At 38.3% G+C, this 21,773-nt stretch overlaps 1 protein-coding gene across 18 annotated transcripts in view; it reads right to left on the bottom strand.

Annotated features, from left to right (window-relative positions):
- The window catches only part of VPS13B (vacuolar protein sorting 13 homolog B), a 765,680-nt gene that overhangs the window by 68,269 nt on the left and 675,638 nt on the right, over positions 1 to 21,773 (bottom strand). The gene's annotated exons all lie outside the window — the stretch shown is intronic.

The raw sequence follows: 21,773 nt of genomic DNA, 5'->3' as shown, positions 1-21,773 counted from the left end.
GAGAGAAAAACAATAATCGTCATAATGCCAAAAGTGCCAACAAAAATCTAGTCCTAAAATGAAAGTCTCATTGCTGGAAAACCTTCCTATTTGTAATATTTAGCATCTGTTTTCTTTCTAACCTGCATTATTCACCCACTTCCAGCTTATTCAACCAGGCTAAGAATAGCAAATATGCCACAGAGAGTCAATGTGGTTTTCCAGATCACATTTTAAACCTTCTTAAAAATAATTGTCCTATCAAATGGTAAAAGGCCTGTTGAACATTTGAGAAAAGACCATTTCATTCATCTGGAGGACAAGAAGGTTGAAACGTGAGATCAAAGAACATTGGTCTTGGCTGACAGTTTATTCCTTCTTATGGCTAGACAGTAATTAAAGCAAAATTTCATTTGTGGCATTATTTTTGACCCTAAATTGCCATTCTTTCTTTTTTTCTCTTGATAAAGAGCAAAACAGCAATTCGAGGATGCAATTCATTCAATAGACTCTCTTTATGAGATCACATATATCGTATTAGAACTACCTTCGACAATTTGAATGTAGAAGAAAATGTCTTTGTTCTATTTTTTGCTAGCCACTTATTTATTGTAACGTTTACCAAATGAGTCTCCTGAGTCACATTCATATTTATTCACACAGTATTGCCACTTGTAGTAATATTTAGATTTCTTTCATGATCATCAAATATTTTCTATTTCCACTCCTACTTCCTAAATGCACCGAAGAAAATCAGTTTAACTGAACAAGTATCCAAACAACATAATAATTACTGCTTTTTTAGGATATATGTTTTAAAGAAAATAAACAGCGTTCTATACAATTACTTAGAATAGACATTTTAGGTAGAACATTTATATAATATACAAATCACTATTTTCCTTCATATCATCTATAATTTTTTAAAAGAACAAATCAAAGGCTGATCATATGAAACATTTTCCCAATTAAAATAATGAATAAAACTATAAAAACATTGTATAAGAACTATCATAATAGGCCCTTAAAATAAATGCATTAAAAATTTACATGGGAATTGTCATAATAATAAAAGTCTTTTGATGGGAAGATTATTTTTCAGCTTTAGCATTAGAAGGAAACTTTAGAAAGTGCCTAAATTAAAACATTTCCCAAGGTCACTAGTCATCACAATACGGTTTTGGTGGAAAGTTAAGGGAGGGGCTTTTTTCGGTTTGTTTTAAAATACCTTAATGAAATATTTTTTTAAAAACCTCCTAACTCATCTCCCTGCTTTTCATGTGGCCCCACTCCAGTCCTTCCTCCATGCTACTGCCAGTGACCCTGTGAAATCCAAAAGCTACCATTCAGATGACTTCTAGAAAAGAGAGCTAAGAAACAGAAAGAAAGAAAGAAAGAAAGAAAGAGAAAAGAAAGAAAGAAAAAAGAAAGGAAGAAATGAAAGAAAGAAAGAAAGAAAGAAAGAAAGAAAGAAAAGAAAAGAAAAGAAAAGAAAAGAAAAGAAAAGAAAAAAAAAATCCTGGACAGCAAGTACCTTTAGGGAAAATTTGGTCTTATATACACTCTACAACATAAAAGTACCAGAGTTATCTTTGATCTTTAAATATTAGTTACAGAGAAAAAAAAGAAAAACAATAGTGGTGCTTGGAACCATTTCAGTTTTTTTGTAGCAGCAATTGGGAATAAAGCTCAGGGCACACACAAAACTAAAAGAAACAGGAAAGTTGTTTTCTTTGGAGAGACTAGTAGCTGGAAATGACAAAAAAATAATGAGGCAAGGTACCGAAGGTCAAGCTCGGCTATATTTTTCCTGAAAATTCCACAGCCTCTGAAGAAGGGTTCAATGTACACAATGTAATTGGAATTGAGGAGTGTTCGCATTTGCATACGAGCTCAGCTTTAGGTAGCCGCTCCCTCTGTGTGTACCCAGCTTCAACTGACGGAGTGTCACCAAGGAATATGCTGTTGGGTTTCGCTTGGCAGCTCCATGTTCTCAAAATGTTGGCGTAGATATTTGCTTTGAATTATGAAAATCCAGATACGTCTGGATTTAGTTCACACAGAAAAGCTAGGTGGGAGAAAAACATAACACTTCTCCCCACATGCATCACTAGTAGAATATTTGTAATGTTTGGTCGACTGTTCAAAGCATCTAAAGAGCTATTCGATATATATCATTTCTTAGGGAAGGAATTGCATTTTGAAGAGAGAAAACCTACAGAAAGGACCTGAGAAGGCCCAGCACTCCTTCGGTCCTTCTTCCCATGGTGAGACTGCTTCGGGCACTAGACAGCAGTGCTGATACTCATGGACATCCACCGAGTGGGGAAGTTCTGTTCTGTTGAACCAAATGACTAAATTTCACAGCTCCAGGTACTGAACAGTCTCCATTTAAAAACAAATACTCATATATCTATTTTTTTTCCTATGCTGAAGGGTCTATAAAATCAGGCATAAAAATGTGAAATTTGTGTTAGACTACTTGACCCTAATGCGATTTCTCTCTGTCATTCCTCCGATAGATTTCTTTACTCGGGTACTATAAGGAATCTGATATGCTAGCCATTGTGGAGGAAGTAAGGAGGAAGAGCTGTGTCTTTTGTCCGGCAAGGGGCTTACAGTCTTACAGGGAAAATAAAGCATGCATAAATAAATAAGAAGAGGCATTAGGAAAGATAAAACACGGTTCAGGAGTCTAGAGAAAGGAGGGCTTGTTCTAGGCTGTGGCGATCAGGAGAGCTTCGTGAAGCAGTTGGGGCTCAGAGTTACCATAGAATTTCAACTGGCAAAGATGACCATTCTTTTCTGGGCCTAAGTGACAAGGTGAGATGTGAAAGCCAGAAGGTATGCTTGGGGGCAAAGTTAATAGTCTTGAATGGCTGGAGAAAAGGGAACATGAAAAACAGGAGTGAGGGATAAGGTCAGACAGGGAGATCTAGGTCGTGGCCAGCACTGATTTACTAAGCGAGGAATTTGTGCTTTATTGAAGAATTAGCAGGTGGCCACTGAAGCCTTCTGTATAGGGGAGCTATGTGTTGGAAGGAGGGTAAGAGAGTGGTGTGTGGAAGAAGAAGGGCAACTGCAATAGTCAGGAGGAGAGGCAAGGTGGACCAGAAACCTGCAAACATGGGAGAGATGAAGCAATGGCCTTAGCCAAAAATTCGCTATTCTTTGTTGCCTGGAGCCCCTGGTATTTTTATGTTCTCTTATCAACTTGGAAATTTTCTTTCCCTTTTCCCTATTAAGTTTCCCTTACTGACTCACTTCCTCTACCATCTTTTCTATTCAGGCTTTTCATTCTTTTTGGCCTACTTAGCTAGTGTCTAATACTTTCCATCGGGGGAAAAACGTCAAAATAGGAACCACTCTTGTTTGAACTTCTCAATTGGAACTGAAACTAAGCAATAAGGCAGGTTGTACAGTGGCCACACTTGTTGGAAGGGCCCAAGGGGCTACATTTTCTTTTTTTCCAGCAGCCCCAACACCCCCCAGGGCAGCCAGACTAAATTCACAGTTTTTCCACTGATGATCTCAAATGGGAGCATATGCAGCTCTCTCTCATTTTTTTTCAATACAAAATAGAAGTTAAAACTGAATTACTGATCAGGGGGCTGGGGTCAGCTCTCAGGACCACCCACAGTCACCTCCAAAGGGAGAATTCCTGAATCAGTTACAGAGGAAAGAAAAAGAAGATGAAATCTAGGAAAACAGGGTACACCAAGGACGAGAAAGAAAAGGGGATGGCCACATTTTAAAAATTGTATCTTAAATATAAATGAAGGTACAAGATAGTGGTCTGTGAACTTTATTTCACTATTCATTCGAAAACTGTTATCAAGATGATTGCTACCCAAATAATCACAAATAAAAAAATCTGTCTTCAGATTCACTTACACTTTTGCATTTTATAATAATTTACTATACAGTAATATGTAATGTTCTAAGAAGAAACTGAAAATTGAAATAACTTCAAAACTCTTCCCAATCCATTATATTCTTGGTAGAAATTTTAGGTGTTCTAAAAAATTAACATTCAATCCAAGTGAAATAACTTATTAAATATATGTTAATATATTTAACAATATATATTAACAGTACATGTTAATATATATACATATATTAAAGGTTAAGCATCATGTGTATTTTTTAAACTTCTAAACTTATCACTATATCCCAAGAGCCTAGTCCATAGTAGGCATTCAATACATATTTGTTGAATAAATAAATGATTGAGGATTACTGAAAAATAACCTAAAGTAGACATAAAAATTTTTAGTGGGGATATCTGCACATAAAATATCATAAAATTCAGTATCAAATAAAAATATTTAGAAATAATTCCTATTTTTAAAACATTTTTCTTTTTGTCTCTCTATTTTTAAAATTTTAATTTCAGTGCGGTTAATAGACTGTGTTATAGTCATTTCAGGTGTACAATACAGTCATTCAACAGTTACAGGTATTATTCAGTGCTTATCAAGATAAGTGTACTCTTTTTTTTTTTTTTTTAAAGATTTTATTTATTTATTCGACAGAGATAGAGACAGCCAGTGAGAGAGGGAACACAAGCAGGGGGAGTGGGAGAGGAAGAAGCAGGCTCATAGCAGAGGAGCCTGACGTGGGGCTCGATCCCAGAACGCCGGGATCACGCCCTGAGCTGAAGACAGACGCTTAACTGCTGTGCCACCCAGGCGCCCCCAAGATAAGTGTACTCTTAAAAACAATTCCAAGGTTTTTTTATATAATAATTTTTTATTATATTAGTCACCATACAGTACATCCCAAGTTTTTGATGGAAAGTTCCATGATTCATTACTTGCGTTATAACACCCAATGCACCATGCAGTACGTGCCCTCCTTAATACCCATCACCGTCCTATCCTGATCCCCCACCCCCCTCCCCTCTAAAGCCCTCAGTTTGTTTCCCAGAGTCCATAGTCTCTCATGGTTCATTCCCCCTTCTGTTTACCCCCCCTTCCAAGTTTTTGAATGACCTTTCAATACAGGAGATGTGCTTTACATGGGTGATGATACCAGATTAAACTACAAATCAATGTAATCCCTCAGATCCATAATTCAGACACTGCAATAGTGATATTAAAGCATAAAGTAGATCTCAAATGATAGGATAGGCGAGCATTTTGAATGAAAATTAAGTTAAAATATTTTTTAAAATTCTTGTCTATCTAAAATAATATCTGGAAAGCTACAGATCAAATTACATAGATCAAAGTTTAACTGCTTGTTTGGAATGTGCAACAGAACTGATAGTACATGTCGTACCAATAAATTAACATAAAAATAAAATGAAATATGTTGCTCATTACTGTTTTTTCAAGGCAGTTAAATTTCAGGATGTTCAGAGCATCTGACGTAATGCTAAAAAACCAAGTGGAAAACTCTCTAGATAATGGCTAATGGCTGGTGTCACCCTGATTCAATACCGGAACTCTCAGAACCCTCTATATTCTTTTACATTTATTGATAGAACATAATCTCACGAGTAAGGAATGAGAAACATGGAAATAAATCATATTCACTTATTTTCTAGTGGATAACTTGGACTCTTTGATGCAGGGTATTTTGGAAGAAAAAGGAGAAAGAGAAAGAAAGCTTTCCAAATCGATGGTCCAGGAGGTGGTATAACAGAGGCCCCTCCATCATCACACAAGCACTGGGTAGCTTGCTCTTCCACCAATGGGACTGCTTGTAGGTTTTCCCTTACGACTAAATTCAATGAAGGCCGCAAATACTGTGCATTCAGCCTAAAACAACCCTTTATGAAAAAGGGAACCCTGGCACACTCACCACACATCCGTTAGAATGAAAACTGTAGCTGGAGGGTAGTCCTTGTCAAAAACCTGAGTTTCAGATACTGACTCATCAATTCTACATAGGAATTTCTCATAGGGTGATAATTATACATATGTGCAAAGATTTACCTAGATGTAAGCTTATTCCAGCATTGTTTTAATAATAAAAATTAGGCACTGCTAGGAAACCGATGAAATAAAAATATTGTAAAAACATTAAGGGCTATCATTTATTAGACACGTACTATGTGCTGAACATTGGTCCCAGTGATTTTTATAGATCTTCTCATTTATTCTTTAACACAATCTCACGAGGTAGGTACTCTTGTTCCATTTTACAGATGAAAAAGCAAACGGAGTCCCAGAGAGGCTGAGCCAGCTGCTCAGAGCCTCGGTGCTGGGAGGGCATGGGATAAGATCTGAACTCAGGTGTGCTTTCTCAGAGTAAGCGGTACCGAGTCTGGTGTGCTTAATCATACTTAGATTGTAGAATCCTCTCCACTACTGAAGAAAATAATCACAGCATGAAAAAGCATTGAGAATATTAGCAGGAGATTAATAGGGAAAAAAGCACATTATAAAAAGATCTGTGCAGTACACATTCCATTTTTGTAAAATGAAGAAAAAGTAGTTGTGGCTGTTTCTAGGGGAGAAAATGGATAGAAATGTGCCAGAATGCTAACAGTGGTTATCTTGGGGTTGTGTGTTTTAAGTATTCCTTTGTGTATGTGTTTGGTGTGCTTTTATGTAATTTCCAAATGTCGTACTATAAATATGTATTATTTTGCAATCAGATAAACATTAATGTTATTAAAAAGAAAAATGTCTAATAGAAAGCATACAGAGCCTGTATTTTAAGGGAAAAGAAATGACACATTTCTATTTTAGTAACTCAAATTCAGCTTCCTGCCTGAAGTCTCCCCCTCTGTCCTAGTCGGTGTCACAGCTTTCTCATTCGCACTGCTGGCGCTTTGCTAAAAGGGTGACACGATGGTCAGTTCATCTCTGTAGCCTTCGAGCTCCTTCTATAAGGTCTGGTTTGCTCTACTACTTACATGATCCTTGGAGCAGTTTAATGTAATTACTTGAGCTTTTTCCCCTAGGGCAATAGGTTTTTTTTTTTCTTTCCAATATAGCAAATATTTTTAGGATCTACATCCATTAAATGTTTACCATAAGCCAACGAACTAAGCTACACACGGATACAGAGATGAACGAGACACATTACTTGCATTGGAAATTCTCACAACAGAGTGGGAGAAATAGATATTTAACAAGAAAAATTATGCTGCAAAATTTTATGAGAGGAAGGAAAAATTGTTGTAGGACTCCAGAGGTATTCTGTTTGGGGAGTTTGACCAGAGGACGTATTTAGTTACCCAAAGAAATAACATGAAAAAGCATGTTGAAATAGAGTAAATAACAGATATACAGGACTGTTGCTTCTGATAAACAAAAGCAGGCGACAGCCTAACTTGGAGTGGTTCTTCCTGCACAAAATTAATGTCTACAAAGCACACTGAGTGCAGTGCAAACAGGGACAGGTCCTAAAAGTAGCAAGCTATAGCTTAAAACCATTTTTGCAAACAAACAACTTCTTGTCCTACTTCTTGTCAATGTAATTTGGAAAATTAACTTTATAGTATGAACTCATCGGCTTACAATCCTCTACTAGCTTTGATCCTAACCCAAAGGGAACTACTGAATTCTGATCCTGGAAAGGAAAGAGTCATACTGGAACAAAAATCATCGTTTTAGGAAGCCAGGTCTTGCTCTTGCACAGCCAGAAGCATGTGCAGCTTCTTGGGGTGAGGAGACGGGAGGTTAGGAAGAGGACCTGCCCACGAGAGAGTCGTGCGGAAAGGGCTAAAGAGGCAGTGAATTCTTGGTCAGTAGCTGCCACTTCCCCTCCGGGCATCAGTCATCAGTAAACACCAGGGACCGGAGCCTTAGAGACACGGACAGAAAACAACTGGCAGTTTCTCAGGCTGTTTGATGTCCTGCTCTTTCTACATCTATACAGAGATGGTAACTCCCAGGGAGAAACAGACTGTGGCCATACTCCGCTGTATTTTATGAGAGGTCAGCACGAGACAAACATGACTGTGGAAGAAAGAGTCAGGAACAACAAAAACAGCTGCCAACAAGGGGAACTGTAGTTTTTCATAAAGTGTGACAGTTTGGGGTGTCAGAGAAGCATGAAAAGATGCAGGAGAAGGTGTCGCCTTTGTATAGCTGAGAAATATTAGGACATGCCTGCTAGAAAATGGGAAATGAGAAAGGAACTGCCTTTGTCATTCGGCCCTGCAGCTGGCAAGGAGAATGACAACCTCATCATTCCTCAAGTGATAACGGAGTCTAGCCGAAGACAATCCATACATATAATCACTAACAAACACTGAAAATAAGCCATGTGACCTCTGAGAAAATATTACAAAGCAAAGGGAAGAGAGTATCATCTTAAAAAGTGAGGGGAAGAGAGTAATTACCATAAACGCCCTGTTGCGGAATTCAGGAAAAGACTATCAGGAAAGTTTTTGGTCTTTAAACTGTGCAAAAATACATGATTTCTTTAAAACTGTAGAAAACCACTGAGAGGAAGGAACAGTCTGGCATAAATAGAAAACAGCCTGAGGTTAAAATAAATAGGTGATACAAAAAGGTAATTAGGTAAAACAATGAATACAGGAAAACCTAAAAAATGCGTTTGCAGAATAATGATTTACACTGATGGAAGTAGAGCTAGTATGAATAACTACTATGGAAAAGAAATTGAAAACCTTTAGAGTTAAAGACAAATATGTAAAGAAATAGGACAGAAAATGTCACAGGTATGAAAGAAGACATATACACAATAAATATAAAAAAAGAAATAATTCTATCATATCTTCCATCTAAAGGGCTCTATAGCTTTCAAACCATGCATTGCGTCCTTCCATCATATAGCTTATGGTAAATTATTTGAATTTCCATGGGTAAATAGGATGTTTAATGTCACACTTTCTAGCAAACATTAAGGCTTAATCCATGTTTCAACATATCTATGAGCAAATCATAGAATCTATCTGAAATTAGAAAAGATTTATATTTTACAAGTAATTCTATTTTTTTTTAAAGATTTTATTTATTTATTTGACAGAGATAGAGACAGCCAGCGAGAGAGGGAACACAAGCAGGGGGAGTGGGAGAGGAAGAAGCAGGCTCATAGCAGAGGAGCCCGATGTGGGGCTCGATCCCATAATGCCGGGATCACGCCCTAAGCCGAAGGCAGGCGCTTAACCGCTGTGCCACCCAGGTGCCCCTACAAGTAATTCTAAACAGAAATCCAAATTCAAAAATTTATTTATGATTTTTCACCGTTCAGGCATCAGTCTCTGCTCAGTCTCTGGCTAAAAATTACATACTTAGAGAAAAAGAAGTTAAAAAAGAAGTAAGAGTAGGATGAATAATTGTGGTACTTCTGACATATACATTGTCTACTAAACAATGGGATGCTTCATGTGTATTCTTTGCTAAAAAATTACCTAAACCCAAATTATCTAAATTAGCAAAAAATATATACTTCAAAAATATTTTTGCAAGAAGATTTCATGAGCAAGTTCTCTTATATTAAAATATAATTTTATGCATAATTTTTGGGACATAAGATTCATAAAATCAGATATAAAGGCACATAGTAAAAAAAGTATGAAACGACATGTAGGTTTTAAAGAGATCATTTCAGCATTACACATATATTGTTTTCATGTTTCTGAAGAGTGTGGACTTCCCTATATTTAAATGATATGTGACTGAAAAGACATGATACTAATGGCTGCCTCACATCCAGAATTGTGTGAGTCTCTGAGACGGTTCACCCCGATAATAGCCACAAAGAGTTGAAAAGTGAAAATTCAGAAAAATGTGATATGTTTGTGTATGTGTGAATACAGAAAAGGATGGTTTGTCCATAAAATATGAAATAATTCCTATTTTCTTTTAAACTAATTAAGTAAAATAACAACTTCAATTGCTTAATTGAGTTGCACCAACAGCCAGGAGATTTTGGTGCTGTGTAGACACAGTCTTTTCACAGGATGATAGCTGATGGTCGCCATGCTCTTGGTTGGACCCAGCTCTTCAGTGGAAGAGAAAAGAGCATGTTGGATAGAAATAATAAAGAATAATTTAGGTGAGCCGAGAAATGGAAACCAACAAGATAAGAAACAAGAGATACTGTTTAACAGTCATTTAGGTTTGGAAAAATATTCTGCGTTTGTGAGCCGAACTCTCTTTGTTTGAAAATAAATTTTGACTAAATACAAATATAAACAATAGAGAAACCTAACCTAAAAAACTTTCTTTTAAATTGTTCTCAAATGTAACATTCATCATTCAGCAAAATTTACTTTAGTGTAAAATAGAAGACATGCCAACACGTGTCCTAAGAAAGGATAAAACAGTTTGATGCAATCTTTATTTTTAGTTATCATGGCAATTTAGACAATTATAATTGTTACCCCTAATTTTTAATTAGAAAAAAAAGAAGTCAACAGATGGATATAAAAGAAATCCAAAATTTTTATAGTTATTTATTTTCATTTAACTAAACTGCCTTGCCATACTAAGAAAACATTTTTGTAAAGGTTAAATAAAGTATTTCATGGCAACCGCTGCTTCTCAGTGCCTGTATAACAAGAAACATGAGCCAAAGTTGTGCAAGTTGGTTTTCTTTCCCAGTAAGGGAATGTGGTATCTAAGACCTTGTCCTAACTCATTTTATCCCCAAGTGTAAGTCAAGCAAGTCAAATATGAACTAATGCCTGAAGGGAAGTCCCTGACTCCAAAAGTATGGATTATTTCACATTTATCTTAAAATCTGCTCTCAGAGTTCTTAAAATTCACTAACTTGGCAAGTCAGGAATTATCATGAGAAATGAAATAATTTCATAACTATGAAGTCATCCAACATTCCATGCATCTGACACTCATTGGGCTTGGCCATGTCTTGGGCATTATTCTGACCTTTAGATAATAAGCTCTTCAATATCCTGTTCAGTATGGAAATAATTAAAAAGTACCACAGTATAATAGGTGTGCCATTGTCTTTAACAGGGTTAATGCTTTTGTTACAGACTTGTGCTAATAGGTTATGATTAGAGACAATCACATTATGTATGCTGAAATCTTTATAACATTGTTAATCAGTATTTCCCATTACTTAAAAATGGCAAAATACCACGCTTTAATGGTCCAGCTGCATTCCCTTTCTCCAAGTACTCTGTATGAAAATTCACATTTAAAACTAGTTCAGTAAAGGACCTTTATGTTTAGACACGAAGAATTCACATTTCCAGAGCACGGGCTTGTGAAAAGCCTTTGAGTGTCTTGTAAAAAGCTTAAGGAATCTTCAGTACATTTTCCTCCAGAGCTATATTTCAATATCTAAAATTTATTGCCAGAGGAGGGACAGAGAGACCATTAGCAGCACCAGCAGTCATTCCTCTGGGTGCTTCACAGCTGAAATAATCCCCAGTTGTTCTTTTTCATGCTGGCTTGTAGAAAACTCCAGAAATCAGCCCTGGGACTGAATAAAGTGCCCTATCACAATCCTACCTTTGCCATTTCTGGTCAAACTTTAAAAGTTTTAACTAGGTCATACAGCAAATCATTTTTACAAAGAAACTTTGAAAAATACAGGAAAAATAAAACTCAGCCCGAACCTCTGCCTCTCATTTAGAGTGAATGCATTTCCCAATAGAAAATGAAGAAATTCCTAATATGCTCTAGCTTCTAGATACTTACTAACGAAAAGTGTTAGGGCCCAATTTACCTCTATTGGTTACTTCACAAGGCCCTCTAAGCTTCCACAGAGAATGCAAATCTCATGGAATCTCTCACAAAACTGAAATATTTGAGAAAGAAAGGTGAAGGGACAGAGTCTACAGTCTACTGCCTTGCTCTTTCAATTACTGCCTAAAACTGAAATAAAGATGCAGTCAGTGGTGACGGGACAGTAGGTTCCGGGTACTCAAATGGAGTCAGTGTTTACAGAATATTTGGGATTAAAATCCTTGCCAGATGGTCCCAAGAAGTGTTTACCTCACTGTTGATTTTAGCTATCTGAATGTCAGCAACAGTAAAAAGAAGCTTGTTACTGCCACTGGGGAGCAAAGGCATACAATCCTTCCTCCCCACATGGAATTGCTAGTTGCAGACAGCTGTGCCCTACACAGCTAGGGTGATACTGGAGGCTTCTGGGAATCTACTTCCATGGTTAGAGAAGGAGATAATGTGTGGCAAAGTTAACTTGAAATGATTTACTTGAAATCGCTAATATTTGGTAACTATACAATGTACTTTTAGTTTATGACAAACAGTAAGATTTTTTTCACAGTTAAATTGGGAAGAGTTGGGGACGCTTGGCTGGCTCAGTTGGTAGAGCATGCAACTCTTGATCTCAGGGTCATGAGTTCGAGCCCCATGCATGGTATAGAGTTTACTGAAAAATTAAAAGAATAAATTGGGAAGAGTTGGACATGCACGTGGACCTGAAAGGTGCTCTCATTTGGAGAATACTGTCAGTTCCCTCCTGTAGTCATCTACTTTTGTCATAGTTTTCATTAGTGGCCATTGGGAGGTCAAAGGGGAGGAGGTGTGGGAGACCAGGAGCCACTCAATTAAAAGCCCAACTTCACTGACAGTATACAGAAGCATACATTCGGAGATCAGAGGACCTTATTTTGAAAAAGTTTGTAATTTTCATATTGTTAAAATAATTAAGCTTTTAAGTCTACGTTCTTGAGAAATGTCAGAAACATTGTAAGTAATGAAAACATTTATTTATTCAGTGAACATTTACCAAATGCCTAATATGAGCAGGCTACAGGATTAGATACTGTGGAAAATTCCTTTTTTTAAAGGCTCCTACTCTTTTTTTCTTTCTTTTTACTTTCAGCAAATACCCATTATGACCTCATATGCATTCACACTCATCCTTATTCTCTCTCTCTTATTTCAAAGTCAGAGGAACTTTTGTGGTAAGTTGCAAATGGCCACAAATTCTCTCAGCAACTCTCAGTGAGCGCTAATACCTAGTTCCTTATTCTTTGGATCTGGCCTAATCCTGTGACTTGCTCTGCCCAAGAGAAGGTGGCAGGAGATACTATGTGAGCTCTGAGCTTAGGCTCAACAGGCTTTGTAGTTTCTGCTCTGGCTTTCCTGTCTGGGCTAGTCTGCTGGGGCAGTCACATGGAAGAGAACCAAGAGTACCCTGGCCAACATCCTGCCAACTACCACATATGTAGGTGAGGCCATGTTGGACCACAAGCGAGCTGTGCAGATACCAGCAGAACTTCCTCCCACCCAGGGTCAATCCTTCTACCTATGATCTGGAATCCTTCCTCTTCCCCCCCTTCTAAGACTTTATGCCATTAATCATTTTTCCCTCTCTTCTGCATGTCAACCTTTGCTACTTATTGCTTCCATATAAAACATGCCTACATTTCTTCCATTTAAAACCCTGGCTTGATCCTGCAGCTTTCTCTAGTTAACACCCAGTCAAGATAAAAAAAAAAAAAAATGCTGATTCTCTCCATTTCCTCACCTTCTGTTCACTTTCAACCCATTTCAATTTGGCTTCTATCCATATTTTGCCATGAAAAGACTTTCCTTAAGCCATTAATGACCTCTCAGTTGCCAAGTACAATTCTTCAGTTCTTGTCTTATTCAATCTCTGTACGGCATCTGATAATTCTGCCCCTCTAGATATTCTCCTTTCTTGGCTTTTAGAACACCGCATGTCCTACTTTTCCTGTTATGTCTTAGTTTTCCTCATACCTCTTATCCCTTTCAGTGGATCCTGTTTCTTAGCCTAAGCCCTACATTCTACTATTATTCCTCATGGCAGCCCACTTCCAAGATCGCACCAGTGATCCCTGTCTTTTGTTATTTGTGCCTTTGCATAGTCCCCTCCCACGCTGAATAGGGCTGATCTGTGTAACCACTAGGATATCAAAGAAATGACAATGAATGACTTCTGAGCTTAGGTCATAAAAGACACTATGGCTTCTGTCTTGTTCTATCTTGGATCACTCGATCTGGGGGAAGCCAGTGGCTATGTCATGAGAATACTCAACCAACTCTATGGAGAGATCCTTGTAGCAAAGAGCCAAGTCCTCCTGCCAAGAGCCATGTGAGTGAGCCATTTTGGAAATGGATCCTCCAGCCCAGTCAAGCCTTTAGATGACTACAGTTCCAGCTGATGTCTTGACTGCAGTCTTCTCAGAGACTCTGGGCTACAACTACCCAGTTCAACCACTCCCAAAATTCTTGGCTAATGAAATGGAGATAAAAAAAATGTTTGTTGTATTAGCTACTTGGGTTTTCGGGTAATTTATTAAACAGAAATATGTGACTAATATAGATTTTGTTATCTCCGAGTGGGGTGCTTACTATAACAAAAGCCTAAAAATGCAAGGGGCTTTGGAGTAGGCTGTTAGATTAAAAGGAGCCAGGACTTGCTAGTTTTCAACATTTCTAGGCTTCCAGATGGCAAATGATGCTAAAATCAAGAAATGGTTTCTGGGCAAAGATCAAATACAGGACATGGCCAGGAAAGCCGGTTTAGGGATGAAGCTAAGGAGAAAATCCTTTGTTAGTATCTCAGAAAGATCTAAACTGGTGTCTCAGGAAACTACTCAAACAATAAGGCTTCTAAGACTCTCAGCAGTGTGAGCAAATCCCAAAGCAGAGAAGGAATTATCTTGAAGAGATACGTGATTTTGCCCACTGCAGCAAACCTCAGTAAGATTAACAAGAGCCCCACAAAGTTGTTTAAAGAATTATATTGGCAGAAACACTGCCAATTTAGACTGAAAGAGACAAAGACAGTATAAGACGGTAAAGAGGCCTGTGATTCTTCAAAATTCTACCGATACAAAGCAGGCTAAACGATGAAGTGCAAACAAAGGACACTTTTCATGAAAAAGGATGGATGACTCAGAGGCTTGAGCCAAGAGTCCAAAGCCATGAGCCATGGACAATTATTCCTGAGCAGGAGTATGAACGATTACTCATCGAGAAACTTCTGACACTTACCTGGTTGGATGTTAGAATTTTTATGGACCAGTAATTGATGGGTCTCCCTTTTTCTCCTTTTATGAACGGGAGTGTCTGCAGTAGCCATCCTGTGCCTGTCCACCAATGCTGTACATTATTCTAACGTAAAAGGTAACTAACGAGGTCCTCTTCTCTTAGCCATGCCTCCTTGGGCATTCTGATCTATTCCTACTGCTACCTAGGCACTGATGATAGACCCAATTTTTACCTCTTAGGCCAGACTATTCTTTTGATATTCTGACTCTTCCATTCAATTCACCTCCCCTACATGGCCAAGTGGATGTCTGGTTAGAAAGGAAAAAAGGAAGGAAAGGAACCTTTGATAATAGAGAGCTGAGTTCTTCGCTAGGCCCTTTATAAATGTTATTGCATGGGACAGTCACAAAAATCTCTTGATTTTGCAGAAGCAGCAGCTAAGGCTCCAAGGAATTAAGAAACTTTTCCAATCTTACATAGCTAACAAGGCTTAGGAGTGAAACTCAAGCATTTATGGCTTCAAATCTGTTTTTTCTAATATATCATCCTTTCTGCCCTCCCAAATAACCCAAAACTCAATGTGTCCAAAACAGATTTTAGAATTACACTGTTGTGCTCTCATATCGCATTCCATCCTCTGTCCCTAAACCACCATCAGTTCCCTGTCTTGGGCCAACAGCAACACTGCCAACTTGTCCCCTAAGTCTGAAACCTCAGAGTCAAACTAGGCCCTTCTCTTTCATGACCAGCAACCAAATCCTGGTGATTGTAACTCCCAAATAGCTTCCAAACAGATCACTTCCAGTGTAAACCTTCTCTTCTAGCCTCCTTGATACCCAAAGAGAAGTTTGTAGGATTCCAATGGTTTCTCCTACAGTTTCCCTCCAGCTAATCCTCAAGATTTCCTCTTTCTCTTTGTTTTTTAGTAGTTTCATCATGAGGTGCTTGAGTATGAGTTTCTTTGAAATGTCTGTTTGGAGTTTTCTGAGCTTCTTGGGTCCGCAAATTTCTATCTTTCAAAAACTTGGGAAGTTCTTTGGGCTTATTTAATTTTTTTGGCCCCACTATCTCACTCTCCTCTCATTCTTGGATTGCAATTACTCATATATTAGACCTTTTGAAATTGTCCCACAGGTCTCTGCAGTTCGATTCATTTTGTTTGAATCTTTTTCTCTCGCTCTCCTTCAGACCGGATGATTCCTACTGATCTATCTTCAAGTGTACTGACTTTTTTTCTCTGTCATGTTGTATTATATTTCTATCACTGAACGACAAATTGCCACAAATTTAGCAGCTTAAAAGAACACACATTTACCATCACTCTGTCTGTGGGTCAGGAGTCCAAGCAGGGAAGAATCCGCTTCCAAGTACACTCAGGTTGTTGGGAGAATGTATTCCCCCGTGGCTATAGGCTGAGGGCTCTGACTTACTACTGACTGGGACTGGCAGCCACCTGCAGGTCCTGGAGGCTTCCCGCAGCTCCCTGTCTCACGGCCTTCTTTGCAGGCATGCACAACATGACAGTCTGCTTCTTCAAGGCCAGCAGGAGCACATGTGTCTCTCTCCTTCCTCACAAAAGGGCCCAGCCCCTCTTTTAGGGTTTTATCTGATTCAGTGAGGTTCGCAAAATATTCTCCCTTTTGATTAATTAAAAATCAATTAATTTGGGACCTTAATTACATCTGTAAAATACCTTCCCCTTTGTTATAGTTGCTTTAAAGTATATGGTCATTCTAACCTCTAGGTCATCTTGGCGCTGACATCTGTTAATTATCTTTCTCTTAAAACTGAACTACTTTTTTTTTTTTTTAGATTCTTGAGATTTGTTGAATAAGGACACTGTCAAGGTTTTATTGTGGAAACTCTGGATTTTCTTATAATTGCTCCAGAGTGTTAATGTTTTTGATTTAACAAGTACCCAATTTGTTTAGACTCAAATGGAAAACTCTCACACCTGGGAGAGTGGCAGCTCTGCTTCATTCAGTTCTTTAAGCCTTGCGTACAGGCTGCTGCCAGTTTTCTCCATCTCCTCCAGACTGTCTTTTCAACTACACCACAGGGATCTTCCCAGGATGCAACTGGGATTCTGCGACCCCTCTACTTAAAGTCCTTCCATAGGCAAAACTCGCCCATCACATACAGGTGTATGTCCTCAAACGGACTGCCAGGCTTTTCAGAACACAACTCCTCTGAACAGTGGTGTGCTGGAGCCGGCTTATACTCATTTGTGAAAAAGAACTGCTGAACATTCAGAAACTTTGCGAACTGGTTGTTACATCATTGGTAGCTTGAGATCAGCTATGGTGGGAGTATTCACACCATTAAAATTAGCCAGCCCTACATATCAGGGCTTCCCCATCACCGGCCAAGAGCCAGTTACCAATGTACATCTCTTCAGCGGGGCACACAATTTTAATGCCTGAGTCATTTTGAACAAAATCTGAATTCCCTTGAACATGCCAGGCTACATATCTATCTATCTATCTATCTATCTATCTATCTATCTATCTATCTATCTATCTATCTCCCTGGTTCTGCCTCATGGGATTCCTCCACTACTGTTCACTAGGCCAACTTCTATTCACCCTTCAAACCCAGCCTCTGTGGAAAGCCAACTTTGACCTCTTCAATTACATAGTTTCTCCTGCCGTTGTGTTACCACTGCCTCAAGACAGCATTAAAGCTGCTTAGCGAAGCACACGACAACTCCTACCTACCTTCTCGTCCTGCGGTTTCACACATGTCCTCTCTACTGTAGTCAGATCGGTCAAGTCGTCCTACTAGGGCCACGCTGTGTCCTGCCTCTGCAGCTTTCACACATGCTGATTCCTTTACCTGGAACACCACCACCACCACCCTCACTTCACTGGCCTCCTACTTAAACATATCCCTTCTACCGGCAAGCCTTGCCAGATTCCCATCCTCATGTTCGATTTGGAAACATTTTCTTTGAACTCCCATCAAGACCTTGTCCATATCCAGAAGCAATGGACTGTACTTCCTGATTCTCTCACTTTCCTTCCTTATGGTTAGTATTTTAATTCAGTTACCCATCATTTCCCCCAGTCTTGAATTACTGCAATAATGTCCTGACAGATACTGATCATGTCCATAAAAATCTGTTTACTTTCCTGACTTCCTCATTAGACAGTAAGTTCTTTACAAAAAATGAACATATTTAATTACACACAAGAGGTCACAATAAATTAACATTTATGGATTAGAACTGAATGGGAGGTTGGGAGACTAAATCAGCAGCAAGGGGAAATAATGGCAGACAGAAGGGCTTGTGAGTGACTGAGTCAGGCCTGGGATGCCAGATAATTTGGATAGTTAATAGATGATGGGGAGGCTATGAAGGTTTTTAGAGATGAAACGGTAATAATTAAAAGCATTAATCAGGGAAGTTCCTTGAGATATAGTCTGCAAGACAGACTGGCATGTGGCAAAGTGGTAACTAAGAGAATATTTGAGAGAAACTGGCAATCGTTCATAGGAGAATCAAGATAACCGTTACTGGTAAGTCACTGCACTTGCCACTCTTCCAGTTAGTGTTTGAAATTCCTCTTAGTCTGTGTATAAATTTTTTCAGGGATTTTACTTAATTTCTTTCTGCCTTAATAATCTATATCCTTATTTTAAAAAGTTGAGACCTATATAAAAATGTGATAAAGTGGAAAAATATCATCTTAACCTACCACTCGGATGTAACCACTGGCAACATTTTGATATTATCTCCTTTCAGCATTTTCTTTTTTTTTTTTTTTTTAAAGATTTTATTTATTTATTTGACAGAGATAGAGACAGCCAGCGAGACAGGGAACACAAGCAGGGGGAATGGGAGAGGAAGAAGCAGGCTCATAGCGGGGGAGCCTGATGTGGGGCTCGATCCCGTAACGCCGGGATCACGCCCTGAGCCGAAGGCAGACTCTTAACCGCTGTGCCACCCAGGCGCCCCCCTTTCAGCATTTTCTATGCATTTGTTTTTGTATTGCTAAGATCATACTATATGTACAGAATTTTATATTCTGTTTTCTGATATGGTAGCACTTCCTTTCTGTGTAAAAATCTGAAGGTCTGATAATTGTTTATCATTCAGATATGTTAGATTTTACTCTACTATAGCCTGAAAAGTGAACATTTTGGTTTTAGTTGATACTATAAATAAAACTGTGATACATTTTTTGTGCATAAACTTTTGTTTCTATTTGGATTATTTCCTGAGAGTAGATTACTAGTAGGGGATTTACTAAGTCAAAGGCTGTGACCATTTTAATAGCTTTTATGCTTCTTATTAAATTGCTTTCTGGAAAGGAAGTATTAATTTCAATTGCATCTTTTTTTTTTCTTTTAAAGATTTTATCTATCTATTTGACAGAGAGAGAGAGAGAGCAAGAGAGAGAGGGAGCTCACCCACAAGCAGGGGAGCAGCAGGCAGAGGGAGAAGCAGGAACCCCGCGGAGCAAGAAGCCCAATGTGGGTGGTCAATCCAAGGACCCTGGGATCATGACCTGAGCTGAAGGCAGACGCTTAACCTACTGGGCCACCCAGGCTCCCCTCTGTTTGCATCTTCTAAACAAACTTCAACATTCACACTACGTGCCATATAACAGCAGAGGCAAGCACCTGAAAAATTTATCACTTTAAACAGTTTTGCCAACATAGAACATTTCCTTGTCTCCCTAAGTCTGCTTTTAAATTTTTAAAACTGTGACCATAACAATAAGGAATGTGCTCTTTTCTTTATGATATGTATATACATATGCATTATGTAAATGGATATGGAAAGAGCGAAGTGAATGAGAATTACAGTCTAGTTAATGAAACTGACAATTGGCTGGACTCACCATAAGATAATAGATACTCAAAACCTATTACTATCCTTTAGACAAGAGGAAAAATGATCAGATCTCACTTTAAAATATTTTCATACACAAACAGTGAACTAGAGAACTTTCTATCTATACAAGCCCAGAAGAGGTAAAATAAACATATTTTACTGTTACGTGGTGAGTACAGGTTGGTCATGTTAGATTTAAACTATTACCTGTCATGTCTTAATTTCTGAAACATTTTGCCAAGTTTTCCAGTGGTAGAAATACTACTTAGTTTGAAACAACTGAACATCAAGCCTTTAGTCTATTGAGTTTTGTCAACAGAGAGGCCTTCAAGCAGAACTGGTAAACTATGGCTTGTGGGCCAAATGGGGTGCACTCCCTATTTTTGTACAGCTTGTGAGTTAAAAATGGTTTTTACATTTTTAAATGGTCAAAAATATTAGAAGAATACTGTTTTGTGATGTGTGAAAGTTACTGAAATTCAAATTTCATAGTCTATAAATAAAGTTTAATTGGAACACAACCACATCTTTCATTAAGGCTGCTTTTGTGCAGAAAGGAACAGCTGTGAGAGAGACAGGAAGGCCCCGAAAGCCTAAAATATGGAATACGTGGCCCTACACAGAAAAAGTCTGCCAACCTCTGCTTTGGAGTAATATGTGATTTTCTATCTTCTTCACTAAATCTGACTATTTTAATGAGTATATCCCAGATGATCTGCTGCTCTTCAAAATTCTTATCTTGTTACATTTTGCATTTTAAAATACCTGCCGTTTTTCATGAGCTTATGAACTTTCTATTAGGTCCATTTTGGAGCAATATTTTATTATTCTCTCTAGCTCTGTCTAGAGCCCATTTTCACCTCGCTAGATGGTTTGATTACTGAAATTAAGCTACTGGTAGTTGCAATTCTGCAATTCTAAAAAAACACATAATGTATAAATTGTGCATGTTTTGAGGATAAAAGCGCATGTGATTCCTTACATACAAGGTAGAGGCATTCTTATTTCAAGTTTCAGTAGTCAGCAGTGTTATCAACCAGGAAAGGAAGTCCACTTGAACAGCCTATACACAAATCCTACTGGCTGATGGAAGTGCCCCTATATTCAGTTTGGTTACATTAAACAAAACCTTCCTTGACCCTAAGCTGCACCTACTACCCATATTCTGGGGAAAGATACCATAAACTCACACCTATAGTCCTTAGATTCAACTTCATACAGTATGAAGCACTGCTTTGAAGACCAGTCTCTTGCTGGTTACTCTTCTCATCCAACTTGATCTGAAGTCTACTGAACTGGGATATTCAAGGGCCCTTTATGGTGGCACATATGATCGTGCAGCTGAGTAAGTTCAACTACTCCCTAGGAATTAGTTTTGTTCTTCCTTTGTTTGTCTAGGCAAGCAACGGTTGCGGGATATCCAGCATTTTAAGTGATTCTGCCTCAGAGCATGTGTTAGAAACTATAAGGAGAGTTTACCACTTTTCAATTTTAAAATCAGCTTTGGATTTCTGGAATTGGTGTGTCCACGTTTCTTCCCATCCTGTTGGGACTTACTGTTGTTAGCAACCTCCTGTGTGGTTCTAAGATATGCTGACCTCTTTGAAACCTTTCCAGCTATCATTGCCACTTTCTTGATCTCTGCAATATAAGCTACATTGTTTAGTGGAGTTAAGTTCTATGAACTCTGGAAATCCTCCCTGAGACTATGAATTGACTAACACCCAAGGTAGCATAAACATGCAGACACAAATGTTCCTAAAACCAAGCCTGCTGGGCAACGCAGGATATGATGTGGAGTCTGGAAAAAGCAACAGTTTGCTCACTTGCAAGTCTATGACTACCTCCAGGTGCAGTCTGAAGCTAAGTGGCTAGTTTTTCTAATCCTCAGATGTAACCTCTCATTAGAACACAACAGAATTTGCAATTGTGGATGTAGGAATTCAATGAAGACCCTCTGGGCCCATTAAGACTTCTGGCTTCAGAGGGTCCTAAAACACACTTCCTTCAACCTATGGAGTTTTGTAAAGAGACATCATTTTTTTTTTTTTAAACAAAGTTGATCA

The sequence above is a fragment of the Ursus arctos genome, unplaced genomic scaffold, assembly GCF_023065955.2.
Source record: "Ursus arctos isolate Adak ecotype North America unplaced genomic scaffold, UrsArc2.0 scaffold_6, whole genome shotgun sequence".
In the NCBI taxonomy this organism is placed as follows: Eukaryota; Metazoa; Chordata; class Mammalia; order Carnivora; family Ursidae; genus Ursus; species Ursus arctos.
This window is presented reverse-complemented; position numbering and strand designations above follow the sequence as displayed.